Genomic DNA, 19512 nt, shown 5'->3' with positions numbered 1-19512 from the left:
GATAGATAGATAGATAAGACAGAGATAGACATTGGATAGACAGATAGACAGGCAGAATGCCAAAATAGCAAAATGACAGACAGACAGACAGATGCAAACTGGGCACTTCGCAAAAGGCCGCCCGTTTCCTTTCCTTTCCTTTCTCCCCCGCTTCCCTTCCCCTCTCTCTCTTCTTCCCCGCCGATCCGCTCAGCGCAAGGCAGGGAAATCAGGCCGGCGATGCTTCCGTTCTCCGACCCAGGGCAGCCGCTCGGCGCAGCAGGCGAGGCCGCTGGGCCGCTTTCCTCGCGGCTCTCCCAGTTTAGAACGTTCCGTTAAGGGCTAAAAAAACAGGGCGAGGATAGTTGGCAGGCTCGGGTCCAAAAAAAATGGTCAAGCGGGTGGCCGCGACCGTGCTTGTTTTCTTGAAGACGTTTCATGACCCAGCTAGGTCACATCATCAGTGTGTCGGTCTTCTTTTGCCGCGAAGGGAGCGATTGCCGCGCTCACAAGAAGAGGTGTATTAAAGCGACTAGCCCCGAGTGAGGTTGCTAGCTAGGCACGCGTTATACCGCCGCCACATCTGGCTGGCTGGAGGGATGGCGGTTGTCCCCAAAAGCCCCCACTCCTTTCAGCTCTGCCGTCAGCCTTCGTCGGCCAAGGGTTCCGGGTCCCATTGCACTGGGCTGGCCAAGGATTATGGGACCCGCTAGGGTCGGGGGGGGAATGCACAGAAGGTCCTGGCCGGGCGATTCAAACTGTGTCCATCTGCGCTCGGGCGCACCCCCTTCCCCGAATAGAATAGAATAGAATAGAATAGAATAGAATAGAATAGAATAGAATAGAATAGAATAGAATAGAATTTATTGACCAATTGTGATTGGACACACAAGGAATTTGTCTTCGGTGCATAAGCTCTCATAAAAGAAAAGATACCTTCATCAAGGTACAACACTTACAACACTTAATGATAGTCATAGGGAGATAGATAGATAGATAGATAGATAGATAGATAGATAGATAGATAGATAGATAGATAGATAGATATATTCCAAATAGGCCTCACCCTGCGCGCAAAAGAAGGTTGGATCAATGCCTCCCTCCCCAGCGCAGGATCGGGCGCTTGCCCCACCCTCCTCGAACGTCCCACGTCGTCTTGTGTGACCCCGGCAAGGGCTTAACCCCAAGACTGTACAGACCGCCGTTTAAGACACAATGCAAAAGAGCCCGTTCACACGTACACGCATCTCTTCCTATCTTCTGCCCCCGAAACCAAGTCTGTACGGGCCAATTCGCATTAGGGGAAAAAAGGGGGGGCTACACGCGCGTTACGGGGATGGGAGGTGAGACCCACGGCCCGGAATGTTTGCAGCTGCCGCCCGTTTCCCACGACGCCCGGTGTAGGTCAAAAACCTTAGAAGTCCACACCAGCCGGCGTGTTCTCCCAGCGTTTTGTCTTTGGTTAACACCCAGCTGGTCAAGACCACAAACTCCCATCGTTCCCAGCTAACGGGGAACACTCCGCTTTGGGCTTTGAACTGTCTGCGGGTTATGGGTCTCGAAATCCAGACGGTCTGGACTCTGGAGGCGCCTTGTCACCTCTGCGCTCTGGGACTGTATTCCCACGCAAGCTTTAACCGGGCTATAACATTCGGGTACGTGGGACCCCTTGGATGACTACTCTTAATCTTGGTTAGTTTAGTTGTGAACCGAGCGCGTTTAGGCGCAGTTTACCCGTCACCCCCAAAAACGGGCTAACCCCGAAAGTAGTTTAAGAGCTTTGTTTTAGTTCAGCTCTTAGCTTCCGGGAGATGTTTTTTTGCAAGGTTTTCTTGTTCTTTTTTGAAGACGTTTCGCTTTTCACCCAAGAAGCTTCTTCAGCTCTGACGGGAGGGTGGGGAATGGAAGGATTGATGCTCCTTGCAGACAAAGCTGATCCTTTGCGTCCCTTTAGTGAGAATCTCCATAGATGTTTTAAATCGAAGTCTGGCGGCGGGTGCGAAGGGCGGGAGCCGCGTCTCCCCGAGTCTTCTCAGCTAAGACAAAGGAACAGGGGAGGAAGGAGGTTGTGTAAATGTGGCAGAACAAACAAACAACAACAACAATAAAAAAAAAAACCCGGCTTCCACGAGAAACCTCGTCTTTCTTCGTTCGGGCTCTAGGCTCGAGCCCCTATTGAAATTAACAGCGCTCGCCTGCTCAGGGGAAGAGGGGTGGGCGCCCCGAAATAGGGTTTGCACCAGAACCTTTTGTATTTAAAAAAGAAGAAAGGAAGGAAGGAAGGAAGGAAGGAAGGAAGGAAGGAAGGAAGGAAGGAAGGAAAGAAATTCCGATCTCCCGTGGATGCCCTTACTTCAATGTATGTTCAGCTGAGTGTGCAACGCGTGCAACCCCGAAGTGTGTGCGCGGGTGTGCGGGGCTGGGGATGAGCTGAGAGAACAAAGACGGGCGTTTAGTGCGGAATTGCTCATTTACCGATTCCAGAATAAGCAGAATTAATTAATATCGGGTCAACAAACACCTTTCTTTCTTTCTTTCTTTCTTTCTTTCTTTCTTTCTTTCTTTCTTTCTTTCTTTCTTTCTTTCTTTCTTTCTTCTCCTCCTCCTCCTCCACCACCTCCTCCCTTTCTTCCTCTCCTCCTCCTTCTCCTCCTCCTCTTCTTCTTTTACTTCTCCTCCTCCTCCTCCTTCTCCTTTTCTTCCTCTTCCTCTTTCTTTTCCTGTCCTCCTCCTCCTCCTATTATTATTATTATTTTTTGGAAACACTTTTTATTTTTTAAAACAACAAAACATAACAAAACGCTAACATAAAACATATACCCCTTCTTTACATCAGCTTCGTATCGGTAACCCTCTATTATTTACATTGTTTCTAAAGCCTATCATGAAGAAGCTTTGCAAGATGCTATTGTACTATTATTATTATTATTATTATTATTATTATTATTATTATTATTATTATTATTATTATTATTATTATTATTATTATTATTATTACTATTATTACTATTATCATCATCATTATTATTATTTCTTTTATTCATTAAACACGAAACTCAGTCAACTGAACGTTTTAAAATGTATCACAAAATATCATTGACTGGTGCCGATGGTTGATACGGGTTGCTGCCAGCCTCCTAGATATCAACCAAGTATCATCATCATCATCATCCTCATCCTCATCTTGCCAGTAACACCTGCGGTTCATTTCTGCGGTCTGATCTGCGGTAGGATTAGCAAAAACTAGCAAAGAAGTTCCCGAAACTGGCAGCGACAGCGAACCAAACCCGAATTCGTTCAAAATGAAAAGAAAGGCCGCCTAATCTAAGGAACAAGACGCAGAGGCCGCCTCCGTCCTGCAAAACGGCATTTTTGCAGGAAAGCCGTTTTTAAACGCGGGAGAGATACCATTCTCGTTTTATGATTTGGTGAACGGAAATGTTATTCTTTCGTAGACCCCGTTAAGAGGAGAGGCGCGGATTTCCTCGCCGGCCAAAAAAATAAAATAAAATAAAATAAATAAATAAATCAGAAATTCGGTGGCAAGACTATCTAACGAATTTTATTTTATTTATTTTATTTATTTATATTTATTTCAACAACATTTGGGGGAGCCCTTTCCGATTCTGTGAAATTTAAGACTCCTCCCCCGTTCTTTAGTTATTCGAATCTTATTTATTTTTATTTTATTTTATTTTATTTTATTTTATTTTATTTTATTTTATTTTATTTTATTTTATTTTATTTTATTTTATTTTATTTTATTTTATTTTATTTTATTTTATTATTTATTTATCTTCTTGATATTTCCCAAGCGGTTTCAGTTTTGCTGGCGACTGGGCGAGCTCCGCGTTTTCCCTGCCGCTCGAGCCTCTCTCCGCCTTCCCCTTTGCGCGCGATCCTATTCGCCTTTCCCTCCGAAAATCCCCGAGTTGAAGTAGATCGCCCGGATTAGTTAGCATTCGCTGCCTAGATTCCCGGAAGGAAATAAATCCCTCGGAATTCAGAGCCGGCTAGCGGGTGGATCGGCCGATCTGTAGGATAAGATCTCGGAGGGGAGGGGGAGGGGAATGAAAAGTTTGGATCTAATTCTTCCCCAGATAGGGAATTGTGGCAGGGGGTTGTGGAGTGGGGCGGAATTTAAGTAAATTGGATCGAATCAAATCTCACCGGTCCGTTAAAAGGACAAAACTGAGCGTTTCATGCGTCTCAGGGTTCAAAACCCAATAGGGCTATGCTGAAGTTACCAAGGAGTAAATGCCAAAGACAGGTCGTTGGTTTGTTTTGGATTAGACAGAAACTTTCAATAATAATTATTTTTTTTTAAAGTAAAAATACGGGTCTCCCTGAAAGTCAGAAAACTGAGGCTGGACAACCTCCAGAGGCAGAATAATTTGGGTCGTCTTTGGGATAACCTAAGAAATTTCCTTGGGTTTTGTTTTTTTTAAAATAGGGGAGCATATTTGTAGTTTAAGGGATGAAGTGAGAGGTCCTTGGTGTTCTCTGAGCTTGGTGGCTTCCTTGCAGATGTTTCATGACCCAACTAGGTAACATCATCAGTGTCAGAAAGGAGAGGAGGAGGAGGAGGAGGAGGAGGAGGAGGAGGAGGAGGAGGAGGAGGAGGAGGAGGCGACTTTGGGTGTCTTGATGCTCTCTGAGCTTAGTGGTTTCCTTGCAGATGTTTCATGACCCAACTAGATAATATCATCAGTGCCAGAAAGGAGGAGGAGGAGGAGGAGGAGGAGGAGGAAGAAGAAAAAGACTTTGGGTTCCTTGATGCTCTCTGAGCTTGGCGGTCTCCTTGCAGACGTTTCATGACCCAACTAGGTAATAGCATCAGTCCTAAAAGGGAGAGGAGTTTGCTCTCATTTTAAAGTCTAGTGGCTTGGGTGATGAAATGTCCAGTTTGGTGTTGTTGCTGTTGTTTAAAAAACCCACCAAGCTCAGAGAACACCAAAGACCTCTTTTCCTTCCTTCTTTCCTTCCTTCCTTCCTTCCTTCCTTATTTTTGCTGCAATGGATTTGCGGTTTCAGTGAGTTTAGGATCGTGTGGTCCGATGAGAGGAAGAAAAATACCTCCCTTCTCCGGAGGATCCCGAAGATGGGAGACGCTTCTCTCCCTCTTCCCCCCCCCCTCCACCCACCCACCCCCATTCCCTGCTCAAACAGCAGCCCCAGTTTTATTACTCTGGATCTTTTACAAGAGTAGCGGGAGAGTAGCGTTAAGGAGAGTGCGGTGGAGTGGTTAAGTCATCAGGCTAGAAATGAAGTTTCAGTCCTGCCTTAAGGCACGAAGTCAGCTGGGTGACCTTGGGCCAGTCACTCTGCCTCAATCCTCGAGAGCAGGCAATGGCCAACCATTTGTGAAATCTGCCAAAAAAACCCTCAAAAGACTTGTCCTGGCAGTCTCCAGGGGTCAATACTAATTTGAAGGGATGGATGGATGGATGGATGGATAGATTAGATAGATTAGATAGATATGATAGATTAGATAGACAGATAATTGTAGACAGATAGGAGATAGATAGATAGATGATGGATGGATGGATAGATAGATAGATAGATAGATAGATAGATAGATAGATAGATAGATAGATATGTGATAGAGGGAGAGATAGATGGATAAACAAAGGGAAAGAGAGAGGATGGAAAGATAGGATGGATAGATAGAGAGATGGATGAATGGATGGATAGAAGGATAGGATAGATGGCTGGCTGGCTGGCCGGCTGGCTGGCTGGATAGATGGATGGATGGATGGATAGATCCATCTAGCAGCCAGACTGCTAGAAGAATAGAATAGAGTAGAGTAGAATAGAATAGAATAGAATAGAATGGAATGGAATGGAATGGAATAGAATTTTTTATTGACCAAGTGTGATTGAAGCTGTCAGTGTACATAAAAGAAAAGATACGTTCATCAAGAATCATAAGGTACAATACTTAATGATAGTCATAGGGTACAAATAAGCAATCAGGAAAGATAGGAGAGATAGGATGGATCAATAGAGGGATGGGTGAAGGACAGGATGGATGGATAGAGTAATGGATGAATGGCTGCATGGGTAGAAGGATAGGATGGAATGATGGATGGATGGATGGTTGGATGGATGGATAGATTAGATAGATATGATAGATAGTGAGAGAGAGAGAGAGAGAGGGAGAGAGAGATGGATAAACAGAGGGAAAGAGAGAGGATGGAAAGATAGGATGGATAGATAGAGAGATGGATGAAAGGATGGATGGATGGATGGATGCCTGGATGGATGGACAGACTGCTAGAAGGATAGGAGAGATAGGATGGATCAATAGAGGGATGGATGGATAGAAGGACAGGATGGATTGATAATGTAATGGATGAATGGATGCATGGGTAGAAGAATAGGATGGATGGATGGATGGATGGATAGGAGAATAGGAGGGATAGGATGGATAGACCATGGGATGGATCGATGGACAGACAGACAGACAGATAGCCTGGGCAATGTAACATCACTCAGAGTGTTACCTAGGTTTAACAAACAACAGAAAATGACCTCAAGAACAGGGCGAACGGGGTGGGGGGTGGGGGTGGGGGGTGGAGCATCTGTTCTTTCCAAGTTAGGGGACTTTTGAAAATCTTCTCTGAAAGGAAACCAAGAACTCAAAAACCAGCGAAGGATCCCAGATAGAAACCCTGGAAGAGGTTTTCAAGCCAGAAAGGATCTGGGACAACTTTACCTGACTGAGGCCCAAGAAAGAGGACAGGCAAGAAATGAACTTGGGAGAAAAGTGATTTTTGGGGTGCAGGTTTTGCGGGGCAGAGATCTTTACTCTGACGTAAGAAATCTACTCCACAGAAATTTAAACGAGGAGATTGGGGTGCGGGATCCAGTCTCTTTTTCTTCTGTTGGGGAGGGGGAGGGAAAGTGTTCTGGAGGGACTCAGAGGCCAGCAGGGCATCCAAGATGCAGGAGAAAAGGAACAAATTAATTGCAGCCACTAGTCCTCGACTTACAACAGTTAGTAATAATAATAATAATAATAATAATAATAATAATATTTTAATTTGTATACCGCCCTTCTCCCGAAGGACTCAGGGCGGTGAACAGGCAGATAAAATATACATACATACAATAATTAAAAACATCCCTTAAAAAACTAATTTAAATGCCCAAAATATTAAAAAACGTACTTCCCCATAAAATCACAGAATTTTAAAAGTAGTGTAGTGTTGTTGTTGTAGTACTACAACAGGTAGTAGTCCTTGACTTACAACAGTTAGTAGTGTAGTGTTGTAGTACTACAACAGGTAGTAGTTGACTTACAATAGGTAGTAGTGTAGTGTAGTAGTAATACTACAACAGGTAGTCCTTGACTTACAACAGTTAGTAGGGTAGTGTTGTAATAGTACTACAACAGGTAGCAGTCCTTGACTTACAACAGTTAGTAGTGTAGTGTTGTTGTTGTAGTACTACAACAGGTAGTAGTCCTCGACTTACAACAGTTAGTAGTGTAGTGTAGTAGTAGTACTACAACATGTAGTAGTTGACTTACAACAGTTAGTAGTATAGTAGTAATACTAGAACAGGTAGTCCTCGACTTACAACAGTTAGTAGTGTAGTGTTGTTGTTGTAGTACTACAACAGATAGTAGTCCTTGACTTACAACAGTTAGTAGGGTAGTGTTGTAATAGTACTACAACAGGTAGTAGTCCTCGACTTACAACAGTTAATAGTGTAGTGTTGTTGTAGTACTACAACAGGTAGTAGTTCTCGACTTACAACAGTTAGTAGTGTAGTGTTGTAGTAGTACAACAGCTAGTAGTCTTCAACTTACAACAGTTAGTAGTGTAGTGTTGTAGTACTACAACATGTAGTAGTTGACTTACAACAGTTAGTAGTGTAGTGTAGTAGTAATACTAGAACAGGTAGTCCTTGACTTATAACAGTTAGTAGGGTAGTGTTGTAGTAGTACTACAACAGGTAGTAGTCCTCGACTTACAACAGTTCATTCAGCGTCCGTTCCAAGTGAAAAAAAAGGGAACCCGGGGACCATTCTTCACACCTATGACTGTCGCAGAATTCTCCGTGGTCACCTGGTCCAAATGCAACCGGCTCGCACCTTACGACGGCCGCAGCGTCCCTGCTGCTCCCCTTCGGCAAAGTCAGCAGAGGAGCCGGGCGGACTTCGCAACCGGGTCACTCCTTTACCAACCGCTGCGGACTCGCTTCGCGACGGCGGAAAGCCAAGCCGTAAAGCGGGGCCAGGCTCACTTAGTTACACTTTCCGATGGGCTCTGCGGCGGTCGTAAGCCGAGGAGGAGCTGTAATGAAATCCCGTTGCGAGCCGCTTTCTGATCTTCTTCCCTTCTACCCCATCCTACCTCCCCCCCCCACCCCGCATCCCATCCGGTGGTCCCTGGAGGGCGGGAATCGCGGGCCTGATAACCCCCCAAAGACCGAGTGTCAAGTTTAACCAAATTGTTATTGCTTTATCAAAGCCGGCTTTTCGAAATAAATGGATCCAAAGCGGAATATGTCTCCGGCGAGGCCTCATTTGCCCGTAATGGATGGCGAGAGACAGCCCTGCCGTGATTAAAGGCTGTCATTCAATCTAACAAAGTGAACATTTATTGCATATATATTAAAAATTATCCCTTAATCGAGTGGCGAATGAAGGCCGGGTGGGACAGCGGGGGGGGGGGGGAGGGAGGGAGAGGGGGAAGGAAAAGAGAGGTGCCGTTTATTGGAGTCTACCCAAAGGTGAGGTCCCTTTTGGCTAACTCTGGGGGAAGAGGAGACACCCACCCATCCCCATTCTCTCTTATGCCCCCTCCCCTCCCCTCCCGTTTTCTTTTTTGCTTTTAGGAGTTGCAATATAGCTAGAAAAGAGGCAGAAAGGCGAACAGGTTAGAAGCGCCAAAATGCACAAATAGCCTCTCGTCTCCTTCCCCCCAACCGCAGCATGCAAGCTGGGTTGCGTGTCCCTACTACCATCTCCCCCCTCCCTCTCCAAGCCTAATTAGGCCCCCAAATGCCTCTCCCGCCACCCACTCACTCCACCCTCTTCGTCAACTCTGCCTCTTGTAGTTCCTCCAGGCGCTCGGCTCAAAATAGGCTAAAAGTTTGGAGGGCGGGGGTGGGGGGGCGTCCCAGAACCTGCCCCCTCCCCGCCCCGCTTTGTCTCTCCTTAAGGGAAGATGGATGACCGGATCTTGGGGTTGATGCGTTGGCACGGATGGCGGTCCAAGAGGCAGGCAAGCAGGCAGGGGAGAACTAATCATCCCGGCGGGGTCGTAATAACGGGCCCGGAGAAATATGGCATCTCTTGGCGGAAGAGACAGCTTGCCTGCCCCCCAGGCAGGAGAGGCTAGAGATGGGCAAAGAGAGGCGAGGATGCTGGCAGGAAGGGAACGAATGACGGGTGATAACAACAGGAAGGGTGGGAGGGTCGCGGAGAAAAGCTTGTGCCCAGGAAACACCTGAAAAGAAGCAGGAGGAGGAGGAGGAGGAGGAGGAGGAGGAGGAGGAGGAGGAGGAAGGAGGACTGAATGGTACTTGGAGTTTCATTGGGGTTTTTTTTGCAGATGTTTCATGACCCTACTAGCAGGGGTGAAATCCAACAGGTTCTGGCAGGTTCCGGAGAACCGGTAGCGGAAATTTTGAGTAGGTCGGAGAACCGGCAAACGCCACCTCTGGCTGGCCCCAGAGTGGGGTGGGAATGGGGATTTTGCAATATCCTTCCCCCAGGAGTGGGGAGGGAATGGGGATTTTGCAGTATACGTCCCCTGCCGTGCCCACCAAGCCACGGCCACCAAGATACACCACACCCACCAAGCCACACCCACAGAACCGGTAGTAAAAAAAAAATTGGATTTCACCACTGCCTACTAGGGAATATCATCAGTGCTAGAAGGGTGGGGAGGAGGAGGAGGAGGGGGAGAGTAGCACTAGCACTTAGATTTATATACCGCTTTACAGTGCTTTTACAGCCTTCTCTAATTGGTTTACAGAGTCAACTTATTGTCCCCAACAATTTGTGTCCTCATTTTATCCACCTTGGAAGGATGGAAGGCTGAGTCAATCTTTGAGCTGGTAAGGATCGAACTGCTGGCAATTAGCAGAGTTAGCCTGCAATACTGCATTCTAACCACAACACCACCATGGCTTTGGCAAAGGAGGAGGAGGAGGAGGAGGAGGAGGAGGAGGAGGAGGAGGAGGAAAAGAGAGAAAAGGAAGAGGAGGAGGAGAAGAGGAAGAGGAGGAGGAGGGGGAAAGAGAGAAAAGGAGGAGGAGGAGGAGAGGAAGAGGAGGAGGAGGAGGAAAGAGAGAAAGGAGGAGGAGGAGGAGGAAGAGGAAGAGGAGAGGGAAAAGAGAAGAGGAGGAGGAGGAGAGGAAGAGGAGGAGAGGGAAAAGAGAAGAGGAGGAGGAGGAGAGGAAGAGGAGGAGGGGAAAAAGAGGGAAAAGGAGGAGGAGGAGGAGAGGAAGAGGAGGAGGGGAAGAGAGAAAGGAGGAGGAGGAGGAGAGGAAGAGGAGGAGAGGGGAAAAAAGAGAAGAGGAGGAGGAGAGGAAGAGGAGGAGGAGGGGGAAAGAGAGAAAAGGAGGAGGAGGAGGACAGGAAGAGGAGGAGGAGGGGGAAAAGAGATAAAAGGAGTGGGAGGAGGAGAGGAAGAGGAGGAGGAGGGGGAAAGAGATTGCAAAAAAATGGGTTTGAAAAAAGGGTCCTGGAAGTACAGGTAGTCCTCGACTTACGACCATAACTGAGCCCCCGCCCCAATTACATCGCTAAGCAAGACGTTCCTCAAGTGAGCTTTGCCTCCTCCCTTTGATGACTTTCCTCACCACCATCGATAACGTGACTCATTGCCGTTGTTAAATGAAATGACAAGGTCGTTGAGTGAAACTGGCTCCCCCATCGACTTTGCTCGTCCGAAGGTCCCCAAAGAGGATTGCCTGACTCTGGAACACTGGAACCTGTATTACCATTTGCTTTGGCTGCGTTCACGCTTCAGGGTTACCGCATTTATCTTTTCTTTTTTTTCCCCTGGCTTTTCTATTTGCCGAATTTAGCTTCTTTTTTTTACCCCCTGGCATTTCATAACGAACGGAATTAGGGGGGTTTCTTTGGATTGGTCGAAGAGAGTTATATGATGGTTATTGTGAAACTTTAGCTGGTTTTTATGGATGTTGCGCTACGCACGTGAAAAACCAACCTGTTGTGTCTTGCCCGCTCTCACAGCAGCCGGAGCCTTCTTATCTGCTCCCGAACACGGAGGAATGTATGCCTCCCGGCCCCAGTCCTGGCTCCATGCCCAGACAAGCTGAAGAGGAGGGGCACCTCAGGGCCCCAGTCCTGGCTCCATGCCCAGACAAGCTGAAGAGGAGGGGGCACCTCCCGGTCCCAGCCCTGGCTCCATGCCCAGGCAAACGGAGCAGCTAGACCCCTCCCCCTCCTCCACAGCATGTGAGCCTGAGGAAAGTTTATTTCCAACAGCTGCTGATTGGAGTGACTCTCGCATCAGAAGACTGGATAGGCGGAGGCAACAGAAGGAAGGGAGGGGCAGGCCTTAATGAGTGCTGAGTCATGGAGCCACACCCCATGGCCTATATAAAGGATCTGCTTTCTGGCAGTCTCTGAGTCAGGCAAAGTCGAACTTATCTTGCTGAAGTCACTTTCTGGTCTCCTGCCTGCTCTGAGGACTTTGCTAGGACTTTGGGCAGAGCTGCAGAGGCAAGCCTGATTCGGATTTCCCTGACCCGGCCGTCAGCGGAGGAGTGGGACACGACACAACCGGAATAATCGCTCTCTTTTTATTTAACATACCCTGCAAGAAATAATAAAAACGTTTCCATTTCTGGCCAAGCCACAAAAATAACCCAAGTTTAAATTAGCCTGGCTTAGCTACGGAGAGGTAAGCTGTCAGAGCGTTTGCAAGCATGACTACTATTAGGAGACAACCCAGGAGCAAAGCACAGCACACAGAGCCTTAAGACATTTAACAGATGAATTATTTGATATGATTGTAAAAATAAAACTTTTTATAAAAAAAAAAAAAAAAAGACATTTAACAGTGGTTTATGTACAAGACATAGACGTGGTAGGCAAAATACTTGACAAGCAATCCATCTTCTACTTAACTCTACACGGAGAACTCAGCAGTGAATCCCGGACAAAGGAGAGAGAATGCGCCCTCTCCTGGCTGAAATTTATAAATACCTCTTAAAGGGGTAATAACCATTGTGGACTCCTTTCTAGTCTATAACCGGCAATACCAATGCTAATTTATTCTCATTGCATCAGCCTTACAGTTGCAGTAGCCTTACATTGGCTGGTCAGCTTTAAATCATCATTACCCTGACATTGGCTTACTCGGTCATTGTCCGTGGTTTGAATGCAGAGGGAACGAGCTGTTCTATCTAGACCAAATTATATAAATATTATGCCGGGCAAATAGAGACTCAGTGGTGTCTTCCAAAGTGAGCTTTGAAATTTCAAAATTACTAAACGCATACCTGGAGAATCATCGCCCTCATCTTTTAATGACCCCAGGTTGGTAGGAATTATTTTTTCTGCAGTTCTAATGATCCTCTGAAGTCTGTGTTTTTCTTGTTGGGTTGCAGAACCGAACCAGACAGTTTTAGAGGTGCAAATGACAGACTCAATAATTCCTCTGTAGAACTGAATCAGCAGCTCCTTGGGCAGTTTGAGCTTACTGAGTTGGCACAGAAAGAATAAATTCTGTCTTGTCCTGTCCTGTTGGTGGAGACTGAGACAGACAGACAGACAGACAGACATAAATAAATAAATAAATACCAACACTCTTCATACTATGCATAAATGACCTTGGTGATCATATTATAAGTAACTGGGTTCTCTTCGCCGATGATGTAAAACTATTTAACACCACCGACAATGCTGCTACCCTTCAAAAAGACCTTGACTTTGTGTCGTAATGGTCAAACAATTGGCATCTCCAAATCTCAACCAACAAATGCTCTGTCTTACACATTGGCAAAAGGAATCAGAACACAAAATACAAACTGAGTGGATACGACCTTGTAGATGACCCTCACTCTGTCAAGAACCTCATATCAAATGATCTAAGTGCCAAAGCCCACTGTAAATACCGTGCCAAAAAGGCATTAAGGGTTGTAAACCTAATCTTGCGTAGCTTCTTCTCCGGTAATATCACACTACTAACCAGAGCATACAAAACCTTTGCTAGACCAATTCTTGAATACAGCTCATCCGTCTGGAACCCACACTGCATATCGGACATTAAAACAATTGAACGTGTCCAGAAATATTTCACGAGAAGAGTCCTCCACTTGCCGTGTCCCACTCCTCCTCTGATGGCCGAGTCAGGGAAGTCCGTATCAAGCGTGCCTCTGCAGCTCTGCCAAAGTCCTATCAGAGTCCTCAGGGCAGGCAGGAATCCAAGATGTGACTTCAGCAATCCAGATTAGACTTTGCCTGACTCAGAGACTGCCAGAAAGCAGATCCTTTATATAGGCCATGGGGTGTGGCTCCATGACTCAGCACTTATCCAGGCCTGCCCCTCCCTTCCTTTTGCTGACATCGCCTCTCCATTCTCCGGAAGCGTGGATCTATCCATTGCATCGTTTCGTCTCCAGCTGTTGGTATTTATTTATTTATTTATTTATTTATTATTTAAATTATTATTTAAACCGCCCTGAGTCCTCCCGAAGGACTCAGGGCGGTTCACAGCCAAGTAAAAACACACAATACACTATAAATACAATTAAAATACAATTTAAAAAACTTATTAAATTGGCCACAATTAAAATTTGGAGATAAAACCCATTAAAAACCCATAACTTAAAAAACTAACCCAGTCCAGCGCAGGTAAATAAGTAAGTTTTAAGCTCGCGGCGAAAGGTTCGGAGGTCCGGAAGTTGACGAAGTCCTGGTAATCCCAGCTGGTAATCCCAGCTCGTGGCTGGCTTCAGGCGTACATGCTATCGGAGGGAGGTTTGTTTGTTCGGTTTGCCCGGGCATGGTGCCAGGGCTGGGGGCTGGAGGCATGCCAGGACATTCTTCTGTACTATCAGCGTCCGGCAGGAGATAAGAGGGGCCCGGCTGCGGTAGGGGGAGCGAGCGAGGCACAGCACCACTCCACTGCTCGCAACAAAATACCTTATGCCACCAGACTTGAAATTTAGGGCTTAGAAAATTTAGAACTACGCCATCTTCTATATGACCTAAGCATAGCTCATAAAATCATCTGCTACAATGTCCTACCTGTCAATGACTACTTCAGCTTCAACCACAACAATACACGAGCGCACAATAGATACAAACTTAAAGTGAACCGCTCCAAACTTGATTGCAGAAAATACGACTTCAGCAACAGAGTGGTCAGTGCCTGGAATGCACTACCTGACTCTGCAGTTTCATCTCAAAACCCCCAAAATTTTAACCTTAGACTGTCTACTGTTGACCTCACCCCATTCCTAAGAGGTCTGTAAGGGGCGTGCATAAGAGCACCAGCGTGCCTACCGTCCCTATCCTAATGTTCCCTTTAATTGTATTCACTTCATGTATTCAATTCATGCTTATACTTATATATATATAAAATATCTAATACATACTCGACAAATAAATAATAATAAATAAAATTCCAATGTTTTCAATAAACAGACACCAGGGCAGAACTTAAGACACCAAACACAGATGCTGGAGCCGAGAACTTTTGCTCGGATTCCCCTACTGAGTTTTGTCCCTCACGACAAACCAGTCAGAGACAGGAGGGGTATTGATAGCCAGGGGGCTCCTGAGATTCTGCAATTCAGCGATGAATGTCCGACATTGATCGGGACGGTTCCCTCCCAGGCCTGGCCCAGGCCAAGCCCTTGCTGGGAACGCAGGCACTAAGTGGATGAAGATGGATGGAGCTCTGCAATCCCCACATCAGGGCGTCAGGCCCGGGACAATGACCATCTCCTCAGGCCGCTAGCCGGCCTGGACTGGCCCTGACCTCCTCGCCGAGGTACAGGCTCCCTGGCAGCCCCGAAGGAGATTGCGGCTTGCAAATTGTCGCCTCGTGTTAACAATGAGCCGATTAGAGACAAATCGGTCTCATGCTGGCGTGACCTTCTGAACTAGGTGGGTCTGGGCACCAAGAGGCTGCTGGGCACTTTATTTTTTTTAAAACGATCTAGCCATTTTAAAAATAGACATACACACACACGCCTCTCCATAAATTGTTCCCAACAGCATAGCAACAATTTTTTTGCAGGAAACCCCACACACCAAAAGCCGGTGTGGAAGTCCACCCGTCTTAAAAGTTGCCGAGGTTAGGAGACAACGGATTTATTTATTTTTTATTTATTTATTTTGTCATAACAATATATGTAGGTATCATACAAAAAGATTATATAATATATAAACACATCTATGGGTAAATATAAGGAGGTATAAGCATATAGGACAGGAACGGTAGGCACGTTTTGTCCGCTTATGCACGCCCCTTATGGTCCTCTTAGGAATGGGGTGAGGTCAATGGTAGACAGTTTTTGGTTGAAGATTTTAGGATTATGGGAAGAGACCACAGAGTCAGGTAAAGTATTCCAAGCACTGATGATTCTGTTACAGAAGTCATATTTTCTGCAATCTAGATTAAAGCGGTTGACATTAAGTTTAAATCTATTGGTTGCTCTTGTATTATTGCACTTGAAGCTGAAGTAGTCTTTAACAGGAAGGACATTACAATAGATGATTCTGTGAGTTAAACTTAGGTCTTGTTGTAGGCGACGGAGTTCCAAGTTTTCTAAGCCTAGGATTTCAAGTCTGGTGGGATAAGGTATTTTGTTGTTTTCAGAGGAATGGAGAACCCTTCTTGTAAAATATTTCTGGACACGTTCAATTGTATTGATGTCAGAGATGTGGTGAGGGTTCCAAACAGGCGAGCTGTATTCTAGAATTGGTCTAGCAAATGTTTTATATGCTCTGGTTAGTAGTGTGGTGTTTTTGGAAAAGAAGCTACGCAAGATTAGGTTTACAACTCTTAGAGCTTTTTTTGCTATGTAGTTGCAGTGGGCTTTGGCACATTTATGGGTAGCCCTCGACATACGACCACAAATTGAGCCGGATATTTCGGTTGCTAAGCGAGAGGTCGGGGAGCTTTGCTCCGTTCGACGGCCGTTCTCGCTAATTCAGCTGAGAATCAGCGCCGTTGTAAAGTTAGTAGCACGGTTGTTTGGCGAAACTGGCTTTCCCGTGGATTTGCTCATCGGTAAAAACGGAAGACCAGGTATCCCTCGGCTTACGACCAAAAGAGCCCGGCATGTCTGTTGCTAAGTGAGAGATTTGTTGAATGAGTTTTGCCCCATTTTACGTGCTTTTCTTGGCACGTTCATTAAGTGTTTGTTGTCACACAGTTGTTAAGTGAATCGGGCTTCACTCATCAGAAGGTCGCAAAAGGAGATCATTTAACTGCAGGACACTGCGACTGTCATAAATACGAGTCAGTCGCCAAGCATTCTGATTTTGATCATGTGACCATGAGCTAGGCTGCGACGGTTGTTAACTGTGAAAAACGATCGTCGGTCACTTTTTTTTTTAGTGCCGTAATAACTTCCAACGGTCACTAAACGAACTGTTGAAAGTCGAGCACTACCTATCTTGGACAATGCCCTCCAAAACAGAGGAAGCCAGCAGCGCGCAAGTTGAGAGGAACCAATTTGATGGAGGTATTAAAAGCACAGGAGCAGAAGCCGAAAGATTTTGAGTTCAGATCTTGTCTTAGGAGCAGAGTTGATATTTGGCCGGTTTGAACCGGTTCTGGCGAACTGGTAGCAGAAATTTTGAGTGGTTTGGACAACTGGCAAATACCACCTCTGGCTGGCCCTGCCCCCACCTGCCCTACCCCTTCCAGGAGTCCCCACGCACCACATTTTTTTTTATTATTATTATTTACATTTATATTCCGCCCTTCTCCGAAGACTCAGGGCGGCTTACACTATGTTAGCAATAGTCTTCATTCTATTTGTATATTTATATACAAAGTCAACTTTTATTTCCCCCAACAATCTGGGTCCTCATTTTACCTACCTTATAAAGGATGGAAGGCTGAGTCAACCTTGGGCCTGGTGGGACTAGAACCTGCAGTAATTGCAGGCTGCTGCTGTTAATAACAGACTGCATTAGCAGCGTGCAGGGAGGCCCACTAGGCCCAAAACGGAGTGTGGGGCAGTGGTGAAATGCTCCTGGTGGCGGGTGGTTCAGAGAACCGCTAGCAAAAATCCCTGCCCCCCCCCCCCGCCGCCCATGCCTACCCAATCGCCCGGTCACCCGCTTGCTCGCTTGATGCTTCTTTCCGGTTCGCTCGCTTTTCCTGCCTGAATGGTAGGAATAGGTTGTGAAAAAAAATGCTTTTAAAAGGTTAAAAAAAGGGGGGCTCTGACGATCCCAGCTGAGCCGCGTGATTGTCAGAGCCTTTTTTTTTCTACTTTTAAAAGCATTTTTTTACAACCTATTCGGCCGAATAGGTTGTAAAAAAATGCTTTTAAAAGTAAAAAAAAAAAAGATCGCGCACCACAGCTGATCACACACACCCTGCGCACTGTTCTACTTACCCCATGCCTACTTTTGGCATGGACTGCACACACGTGCGCATCTTGCATTTGGTAGTAAACTGGTAGCAAACTGGTAGTAAACCGGTTCAGATTTCACCACTGGCGCGAAGGAGTACGGCGTGCCCCCCCCCACGGCCTGTTTTTTGCTCCCAGGGGGCTGTAGGGAGGCTTAGGAGCCAAGCCTAAGGTTAAGTTTGGGCCAGTCCCTCTCTCTTAGCCCTAGGAAGGAAGCAATGGCAAGGCAATCTCCCCAAGCAAAAGGGCACGGATTTATCCGTGGACTCGTCTAGAATGAAGATTTACTTAAAGCCACAATTTTTTAAAAAACACCAAAAACACTATAAAAATCCAGTTTACAGTGAATAGAATAGAATAGAATTTTTATTGGCCAAGTGTGATTGGACACACAAGGAATTTGTCTTGGTGCATATGCTCTCAGTGTACATAAAAGAAAAGATACCTTCATCAAGGTACAGTGTAGTTCATCCCTTAGTGACTCCTTCTTTTTGCAAGTTAATCTTTCTGAGGTAAAAATCTGGGGTGAAATGCTCCCGGTTCGGACCGGATCGCCTGATCCGGTAGCGATGGCAGTGGGTGATTTAGAGAACCGGTAGCAAAAATCCCTGCACCCCCCCCCCACCCCAGCTGAGCCGCATGATCATCAGAGGGTTTTTGTTTTGTTTTTTTACTTTTAAAAGCATTTTTTCTTCGGCCAAAAAAAATGCTTTTAAAAGTTTTTTTAAAAAGCCTCGGATGATTGTGCAGCTCAGCTGGGATTGTCAGTTGAAGAGGTTGTTTAAAAAAATGCTTTTAAAAGGTTCTGGCGATCAGGCAACTCAACTTTCTCTCTTCTGGCGATCCCAGCTGAGTTGCCTGATTGTCAGAACCTGTCGTGTCCCACTCCTCCGCTGACGGCCGGGTCAGGGAAATCCGAATCAGGCGTGCCGCTGCAGCTCTGCCAAAGTCCTAGCAAAGTTCTTAAGGCAGGCAGGAGACCAGAAAGTGACTTCAGCAAGATAAGGTAGACTTTGCCTGACTCAGAGAATGCCAGAAAGCAGGTCCTTTATATAGGCCATGGGGTGTGGCTCCATGACTCAGCACTTATCCAGGCCTGCCCCTCCCTTCCTTCTGTTGCCGCCGCCTATCAATTCTCCTGAAGCGAGGGTCGCTCCAGTCTGCAGCTGTTGGTAATTGACCTTCCTCAGGCTCACATGTTGTGGGGGAGGGGGAGGGGTCTAGTTGCTCCGTTTGCCTGGGCATGGAGCCAGGGCTGGGGGCTGGAGGCACTTCTTCTTCCTCGGCCTGTCTGGGCATGGAGCCAGGGCTGGGGACGGGAGGCATGCTAGGACATTCCTCAGCGTTCGGAAGCAGATAAGACGGGCCCGGCTGCGGGGAAAGTGGACGAGGCACAACAGAACCCTTTAAAAGCATGTTTTCTACAAGCTCTTGAGCCGAAGAAGTTGTAGAAAAAATGCTTTTAAAAGTTTTTTTTTTAAAGTTGGCCACGCCCACCTAGTCACATTACATCCCCCCCCCCCCGCCACCAAGCCATGCCCATAGAACCGGTAGTAACAAATTTTACATTTCACCCCGGTAAAAAATGGACTGAGTTCCATGTCAGGGGTTTCAATGCTGCTTAATTTGCTCGGGTCCAAAATTAGCCACGTCCATTTAATAGCATTTCAAGAGGGGGGCTGTGACTTTTTCAACCTTCTGGGAGGTTTTGCTGAGTAACTGGGGTTTAGAAAAGGTGATCTACTGTTACTCTTGTGGTGTCTTTTCGACTCAGAGAGCGATTTCTTTCTTTCGCTTGAATGACATTTTTTTCGGGCTCTGGAAATCTGGGGGAGTGGGAATGTTTTTTTTATATATATGTAAAAAGTTGCACATTTAAAATGACTTTGAAAACAGCCAGGTTTTTTTTTAGACAATCGGAAAGAAAACAAGCAGAGTTTG

The sequence above is a fragment of the Ahaetulla prasina genome, chromosome 8 (genome assembly GCF_028640845.1).
Source record: "Ahaetulla prasina isolate Xishuangbanna chromosome 8, ASM2864084v1, whole genome shotgun sequence".
NCBI lineage: Eukaryota > Metazoa > Chordata > Lepidosauria > Squamata > Colubridae > Ahaetulla > Ahaetulla prasina.
This window is presented reverse-complemented; position numbering follows the sequence as displayed.